Raw genomic sequence first — 9,637 nt, forward strand, 5'->3', positions numbered from 1 at the left:
ATAAAAGACTAATCGAGACTAATACATTGATCTTGCAGCGTAAATGAATAATTTTATATGCATAGCCTTCTTTTTTTTTGGATAAATGTAACCGTATAAAAGAGAAAAAAGTGTATAAAAATTTCGAGGAGCATACCTTAAGAAATACGAAGGCTTATTACTCAGGTCAAACGGACCAAAAACAACTAAAAAAGTTAGAAAAAAACAAAAATGTAAAAAATAGACTGCCTAGACAAATAGCTTGTTAACCAGTCGACTGGTTTCTGAAAAACCCGAAAGCAATCAACCGATTGTTCATGCAAAAACCCAGAAAATAAAAAAAACCTAGGAGACGGTCGGCTGGTTCAAGGAAATCACAAAACTAGTTGACTGCTTTTGCAAGACAAAACTGGACCCAAAGAGCAGCAAAAGCAATGAAACCTTAAGGCATTGGAAGACGTAGGAAAGGCCTGATGGCAACTGAAATCTAATACCTTGGTTCAAGCTCAATTAAATGAGACCAAATGAGCTAAAAACTCTCCTCATACACTATCATATTTAAATATCTTGGTTCAATCTCAATTAAATAAGAGCAAATGAGCTAAAAACTCTCCCCACATACACTATATACACTATTAATTTTAATAATTTTATCGATAATATTTTTTTTTGATATTTATGCTCACAACCTTTCACTAAGTATTTTACTAATAGGTTTATAGATGGAAAAGAAAATAAAAAATTTTTTATCAATAATTTCTGATATGTTGGTGAGTTCTTCAATAGTAAATTTTCTAATGGATTTATAGACAGACAAAGCGCGCTATAAAGTTTTTTATCAGCTTCATTTCTTCAGTATTTTCCTCGAGAAGTTTGCCAAATAACCGATAGAATATTGTATGCAATTTCATCGAGGTTTTTATTTGTCCATCAATATATCCGTCGGTAAATGTGATATATCATTAACAAAATACCATCTGTAATTCTGTCAGAGAGTTAACAATAGCAATGATATTTGTAACAATTCTTTACCAACTCTCTGGAATATAGTCAATATACCAACAAGTGTGGTCTGTCAATAACCCCATCAGTAATATATATATATATATATTGAATAGAAGTGAAAAAATAAATAAAAATCAAATAAAAAAAATTAAAATAATATAAAAATTAAATATTTATTTGTTTGAATACAATAAATATAAAATAGAAATGACTCTGAAGGAGGAGGTTAGTCATCGCTGAGATTGTGAGGCCAATAACGAGGAGCATATGAACCATCCATATGTGATCTTATCTCCTCTACTACTCGGTAGAGTTCTTTATAATCCCCAGTGAGTCGTCCCTCTATTTATCCTTCAAGCAATTGTTATATGTATCCTGAAAAAAAAATTCATCAAGTTAAAGGAAATTATAACTTAATAAAAAAAAGGGTCAAAAACCAACATACCATAAAATGCAAAGCTTAGCCATCTGCAAATTGTTGCATCCCTTTTTAGCAATCATCACTTTGCACATGTGTTTCAACAAAATGCTACATCGAGCTTTGCTTGCATCCAAAAACCATAGTCTACTGACACGATTAAAAAATTAATGTCTTCTCCTAAATGTAGAAATGTCGAAGTAATAAATAACCCAACAAGATCAGAGTCGAACTACTGTAAGGTTAACTATATAAATCACAAATAATAATAATAATAATAATAATAATAATAATAAGTTAAAGAAGACTTTGAGATGTAAAATTAATATATTTATAAAAATTAACAAACAAAAAAAGAAAGGAAAAAAAATCTTACCATCCACTTCGCATGTGAAATGAATGAAACTAATCCACCAATGTGCGTGGTAATAGAATCATAAACACATCGGTACCAATTCTTCACATCAGACTGTGGCTGTCGAGTGAAACACAGATGTCACATGTTGAATGTAATTTTCCCATACATCCTCTAAGATATATTGCGATCTAAAATCCTTCCAACCACCATGCCATTCTAGGTTAAAAACTTGATTTTTCTCGCATATTGTTTTGCTTTATTTTTCACCCCAATCCAAAAACCACACAACCTATCTGTTACTAATGAAAAATAAAATTTTAATATTTGTAATAAAAAAATTATCTTGATTTTGATCTTATCTAGTTGCAGTGTGATTTTTCCAAACTCTTATAAAAAGATTATCGTCAACTTTCCCTCATTTAAATTTTCCTCTACAGTAAAACTTTATAATAGAAAAATTTCAGTAATTTCAATAAACTAACCAAATTAATATAATAAAAAATATTTAAGTTAATACTAACCTTAAACATTGAAAATCATGCAATGACCTGTGGTTTTCATTCAAGATATTTGGAAACCTAACTTTATTAAAACAATAAAATTTTCATTGACGATTTAAAAGCTATATTATTATTCTTGCAGCCTTAATGTTTGTAAATATGAAATTGTATATGTTAAATAAAATTATTTTAAAAAAATTATTAAACATGTCGCTGTGAAAACAAATTAAACTTACATTAAAAGGTCATCTTTCTACACAGCCTCATACTTACATGTAAATGGATCCCACTGTGAAGGGATCCCCTTTGATATTACAACATCACACTTGATGACCCTGTGTTGTGAGTCGCTGTTTGTTCTTGGTCGGCATCGAATGACTCGTGGTTGTCAGCATCACAACTAGAAGAATTAGAAGCAATCTTGTCTTTACGATGTGCAATAGACTTTCTCTTAGGCATTTACATAGATTAATGGAAAAAATTAGAATAATTTAATTTCAAATAAAATTCTTATTTTCTAAGTGGTAATCTATTTAATCCTAAATTTACAAAAAAATAATCTAAATTAAAAAATTAAAATTAATCCTACACATTTAATTGAAAATGAACAACATAATTAGAAAAAATAACTAAAATCACACATTTAATTGAAATTCAACAACATAATTAGAAAAAATAACTAAAATTTTTCAAAATAATGAAAAAATTATTTAAATAACCACTAAAATTCAACATAAAATTGAAAAAAATAATGACAAAAACATAAAAAAAATGCAAAGAAAAAAGGAATGAAAAAATCTTACTTTTATGACGTGTTAGTGTTGGCTAAGAATTTAAAAAACAAAATTTTATGACGTGTTTAGTGTTGGCTAAGAATTTAAAAAACAAAAGAATGAAAAAGGATTCTTAAAAAACCCAGAAAAAAATAAGGAGAAAAATAAAAAAGACAACATATCTTTGGATGAGAAGAGAAGATAATGCTTGATTTTGGCTCGGGTGGTGAACAAAAATAAAAAAATGAAGAAGAGAGAGAAAAAAAAAGAGGATGAAAGAAGAAAAATAAAGAAGATGAAACCCTATCTGTTGTGCTTGTGGTCTTTTATATTATGTTTTATTGATAAAATATTAAATATTAATATCTTTAAAATTTCTGTTGGTGATTCCGTCTGTGAAGTCAAGTTCAAATTTTTAATTTACAAGAAAAACTCTAGAAACCCCTCTAAATATTACCGATGATTTTTTCATTTTGTCGGTGTTTTTGTTGGTAAAAGAGTAAATAGTCAAGAGTTACAAAGAACATTAATTACCAATACTTTGAAATTCTCATTTTGTTAGTGATTTTCATTAAGGAATGTGTACCATAGTAAAAAACATCATTAATTGTCAGCATGTTGGTATTTTCATTCTATCAATGATTCTGTTGATAAAAAAATTTAATTCTTAGCACCTTGAGAAATGAACAATTCCCATCACCACTGGAATTTACCAACAAAAATATTTATCGGTATATTTATTTGTAATTAACATCATGAATAGTGCTAGGAATAAGAGGAAAAATTCTCATTACCACTGGAATATACTGATGGACATATTCCATCTGTATTTCTATCAGTATAAAATAGTGTCTGATGTTAGATTGTATTTATATTCCCTATATATTCATCTTATAAATACTTAAATTCACAATTGCATGCACAACATAATAACACTAGTTCACATCATAATAATAAAACAAATATTTTCTTGTCATTCAATAATATATTAACATCATTATCATTACATTGAAGAGAATTTTATCTATAAATATTTCATTATAGTTTATGGCATTACAAATTCATGTTGTGAAAATTAATTAGAATTGTATTCTTCTTTGTCAAATGACTCGTCATTATCTTTATTGCAATCTTCTACGTTGATTTCATTCATATCATCATCTTTTTCGAATTTTGTATGTCTATTGGAACTCAAAACATAATTCAATTTCTCAGTGTCAACATTAACAAAAATATTATCGGTGATGCAAAAATTTGAATTTTCTTCTAAGTCATTAAACAGAGCAACTCGATATAGATCAACTAACTTAGCAAGTTAAAAGACATTATCTTTCATAATTAATTCATCATTCTCATCCCGAATAACCTCGATACTACCCCTGAGTTTGGTTTTCACTACGAATAACTAATTAACTCTTGAATGATCATTTCTATAGGAAGGAGTGTATGTGTAATAAACTTGTTGGCATTACTTGACAAACATAAAAACATCATCGACGTTATGAAGTCTAGCTTTTAAATTAATTTTGATCAAATCATGATGGAGATCTGCTTTGATTCCTCTATCAGTGGTGTCACACTAATAGCATTTGAATAAATAAAAAACTATATGTTGTTCGCTATAATATGACAATTCAATTATCTCTTCTAATTTCCAACAATAGTCAACTTCAAACTTATTAGAAGTCGATCCTTTAGCACAAACCTCACTATTATATGTCTTTCTACAATCCTTTAACACAAACCTCACTATTATATGTCTTTCTACCATGCCTATATTCTTCAATATGGAATATATGTTCATTGAAAAAAAATACTCATTATAGCAATTCACCTTGCATTCAAGACCCATATTTAGTAAAGACTAAGTAACATTAATATTCATTCCTAATTGATAAATATAGTACATGAAGTACAACCATGAACATTTAATAAGAAATGTGTAATGACATCAAGTATCCTAGAGATTAGAATAAGTAAATAGTACTTACATGTGTTCTGAATCTTGTGGAAAATTGTTCACCTTATAATTGAAAGATTTGAAATTTAGTTAGCTGTGAGTCTTGGGACAATAAATATTGATGATGTTGCCTTCAAGAAATTCTATAATGTATCATTTTATGATATTATAAGAGATAAATTGTTTAAAAATAATGACATGTTAAGTAGTTACTTATTGAATAAAAAGTCTAGTTTATCATAGTAAAATAACATATAATTATATACTTGTCTAAATTCTATTTCAGACAAATATCTTCCCTTTATAATATTTCTTGGTATGTGTCTGTAACATCCCTAGTTTTGGGATAAAAACAATAATCTCATGTCAATAAAAAATAGAGTAGTTACTTTTTTTTATATATCTATTCATGTTGTTCATATTAAAGTTTATCAAAATTTCAATGGAGTCTCCCTTATACTAGAAGGTTCCATGCTATCGACATTTAACCTGTTTACACTTCTAATAACCCTCATCTCTTAACTCAATCCTGACTCAATCTTCCTAGGTTTCAATCCCACAAACATTATCATATATATCAAGCACAATATTTATGATATACATTAAATAACAAATATCATCATGGATGAATAAAAATATAAATACGTATACATGGAAAGTGGTTATATAAACTACAAAGTTAAGTTCATTTAATCAAACTTAAATATTAATTACATAAATTAAGTTATACAAATAGTTTTATATTTACAAAATACAAGGGTATACTCCCTAGAACCTAAATTACAAGAAGTGAACATAACCTATGATCTACTCCTATCGTGCATGCGATACTCTTGAAACAAGATACATATTATTACAACACAAATATCACAATAAATATAACAACATAAATATCTAACAATTTAAAAAGGGTAACATGCATTCATATTTTGTTCACTTCTCCTTTTTGGCTTTCATTAGAATCTCTTTCTTGTTCAACTATTACAAATTGTTTCCACTCTATTATCAACCTCCACTTTCAGATTTTATAAGATCAATCATGATCATTTTTGCCTAACACATTACCAATACCAATTTCAGTAGTATCATCATCATCATCCCATAGGAGTCAATGCAAAGTGATCCCCTTACCTAGGATCCTAACATATACTAAATGTATGTCAGTCAATACATGGTTTATCCCCTTACCCAGGATCCTAACATATACTAAATACATGTCAGTCAATACGTGGTTGATCCCCTTATCCGGGATCCTAACATAAACTAAATGTTTGTTAGCCAATACATGCTTGATCCCCTTATCTGGAATCCTAACATACACTAAATATATGCTAGTCCAGACATGGTGATCTTCTTGCCTGGGATCCTAACATATACTAAATGTATGTCAGTCAATACATGGTTTATCCCCTTACCCAGGATCCTAACATATACTAAATACATGTCAGTCAATACGTGGTTGATCCCCTTATCCGGGATCCTAACATAAACTAAATGTTTGTTAGCCAATACATGCTTGATCCCCTTATCTGGAATCCTAACGTACACTAAATGTATGCTAGTCCAGACATGGTGATCCTCTTGCCTGGGATCCTAACATATGCTAAATGTATGCGAGTTCACGTCTTAAATCACACTTTTCATATTTCCATTGTCAGCGATAATTTCCTTACTTGACAATTTACACAACAACCATTCACCTAATATCTAATATTTTGTAATTCTCATTTCACATTGGTAACATGGTAAATCATAGAATTTAACTAGAAAGTATAGGTGCGATTTACTTATTTGCAATAGAAGCTCTATTCGTGCTCCCCCGCTGTTATTACCCCATGCTTATGGCTCCTTCTACAAATCACAAGTTTATATCATAAATTTCCCTCACTCAAGGATATGTTTTACAATAACTATATCACCAACCAATAAGTCTTTCTTTAAGTTATTTTTTAATATTTGAACTGTTACTGTTTAGACATTAAACTGTTACTATCCAACATCTCCTCAGATTTTTAATTATATCTAGAGTTATAGAACTCCATTTCAGGTGAGATTAATCTTATTAGAAAGCTAAGACATGAGGCTATAAATTCTTTGAAGGAAGAAGAACCTAATTTTTCTTATAAAACAGTCAAAATTGCTTATCAACAAACATTAGACTGTTACTGTCTTGATATTGAACTATTATTGTCCAACCTTTTCTTAGATTTTTAACTATACCTAGAGTTATAGAACCCAAATTCAAGTGAGATTGGTTTGGTTGAAAAGATAAGATATAAGGCTATAAGTTCTCTAAAGGTAAGAGAATCCAATTTTGCTCTAAGACAATCAAAATTGCTCATCAACAAACATTGGACTGTTTTGTCCAACTGCTACTGTCTTGATATTGAACTGTTATTGTCTGACCTTTTCTCAAATTTTTAATTATATCTAAAGTTATAAAACTCCATTTCAAGCGAGATTGGTCTCGTTGGAAAGATAATACACGAAGCTACAAGTTATTTGAGAAAGGAGAACCCAGTTCCACCTATAAGACAATTAAAATTACTTATCAATAAATATTTGATTGTTACTGTCTAATTATTACTGTCTTAATATTGAACTGTTATTGTCTGACCTCTCCTCATATTTTTAACTATATCTAGAGTTATAAAACTTCATTTCAAGTGAGCTTGATCTTGTTAAAAAGCTAAGACACTAGGCTACAAATTCTCTAGAGGAATGAGAATCCAGTTCTGCCACTATGATAGTCAAAATTACTCATCAATAAACATTGAACTATTACTGTCCAACTGTTATTGTCTTGATATTAAACTGTTACTATCTGATCTCTCCTTAGATTTTTAACTAGTTATAAAACTTCATTTCAAGCGAGAATGATCTAGTTGGAAAGATAAGACACGAAGCTATAAGTTATTTGAGAAAGGAGAACCCAATTCTGTCTCTAAGACAATTAAAATTGCTCATCAACAAATATTGGACTGTTACTCGCTAATTATTATAGTTTTGATATTAAACTATTATTGTCTCGACCTCTCCTTAAATTTTTAACTATATCTAGAGTTATAAAACTTTATTTCAAGCGAGATTGGTCTCGTTAAAAAGTTAAGACACGAGGCTACAAAGTTCTCTGAAGGAATGAGAACCCAGTTCTGTCTCTAAAACAGTCAAAATTGCTCATCAACAAACAGTGGATTGTTACTGTCTTAATATTGAACTGTTATTGTTCAACCTCTCCTTAAAGTTTTAACTATATCTAGAGTTATAGAACTCCATTTCAAACAGGATTGGTCTTATTAAAAAGATAAGATACGAGGCTACAAGTTATCTAAGGAAGGAGAACCCAATTCTGCCTCTAAAACAGTCAAAATTGCTCATCAATAAACATTAGATTGTTACTGCCTTGATAGTAAACTGTTACTGTCCGACCTCTTCTTAGATTTTTAACTAGTTATAAAACTCCATTTCAAGCGAGAATGATCTAGTTGGAAAGATAAGACACGAAGCTATAAGTTATTTGAGAAAGGAGAACCCAATTCTGTCTCTAAGACAATTAAAATTGCTCATCAACAAATATTGGACTGTTACTCGCTAATTATTATAGTTTTGATATTAAACTATTATTGTCTGACCTCTCCTTAAATTTTTAACTATATCTAGAGTTATAAAACTTTATTTCAAGCGAGATGGGTCTCGTTGAAAAGTTAAGACACGAGGCTACAAAGTTCTCTGAAGGAATGAGAACCCAGTTCTGTCTCTAAAACAGTCAAAATTGCTCATCAACAAACAGTGGATTGTTACTGTCTTAATATTGAACTGTTATTGTTCAACCTCTCCTCAAAGTTTTAACTATATCTAGAGTTATAGAACTCCATTTCAAACAGGATTGGTCTTATTAAAAAGATAAGATACGAGGCTACAAGTTATCTAAGGAAGGAGAACCCAATTCTGCCTCTAAAACAATCAAAATTGCTCATCAATAAACATTGGATTGTTACTGTCCAAATGTTACTGCCTTGATATTAAACTGTTACTGTCTGACTCTCCTTAGATTTTTAACTAGTTATAAAACTCCATTTCAAGCAAGATTGGTCTTGTTGGAAAGCTAAGACACGAGGCTACAAGTTCTCTGAAGGAAAAGAACCCAATTCAATCTCCAAGATAGTCAAAATTGTTCATCAACAAACATTATCTACTGCCCTACAGGGTTTGTCATGACCTAATCTTGGTTGATGACTCATAGCTAGAGTTCTATAACTCTAAAATGAGCAAGACAATTTCCTTAGTTAGTCATATATAGGCTTCAATTCATAATCGACTTTATAACGACTCATGAGACCATGTTTAGAACACCTTACACGGTAAGAATCAAGGTTCGATCTTTTACTCCTTCATTTTCTTTCAAATGATAGTCAACCTTCCCTTTTTCTCTTCTTGTTCAAATTTTATTGTTAATCCCTTGTCCACTGGTGTTTATTCTACCTATAACCTTTAATCTTATATAGGTGATTAGTACTTAAAAGTATATTTTTATCAAGGTTTTATATCATCATTTTGCACTCGAAGTATCAATAACTCCTTAACTAAAACATATTTTATAATAACATATCTAATAATATAAGATACCTTTAATTTGTGGTAAAT

The sequence above is a fragment of the Populus euphratica genome, unplaced genomic scaffold (assembly GCF_000495115.2).
Source record: "Populus euphratica unplaced genomic scaffold, PopEup_1.0 scaffold186.1, whole genome shotgun sequence".
In the NCBI taxonomy this organism is placed as follows: domain Eukaryota; kingdom Viridiplantae; phylum Streptophyta; class Magnoliopsida; order Malpighiales; family Salicaceae; genus Populus; species Populus euphratica.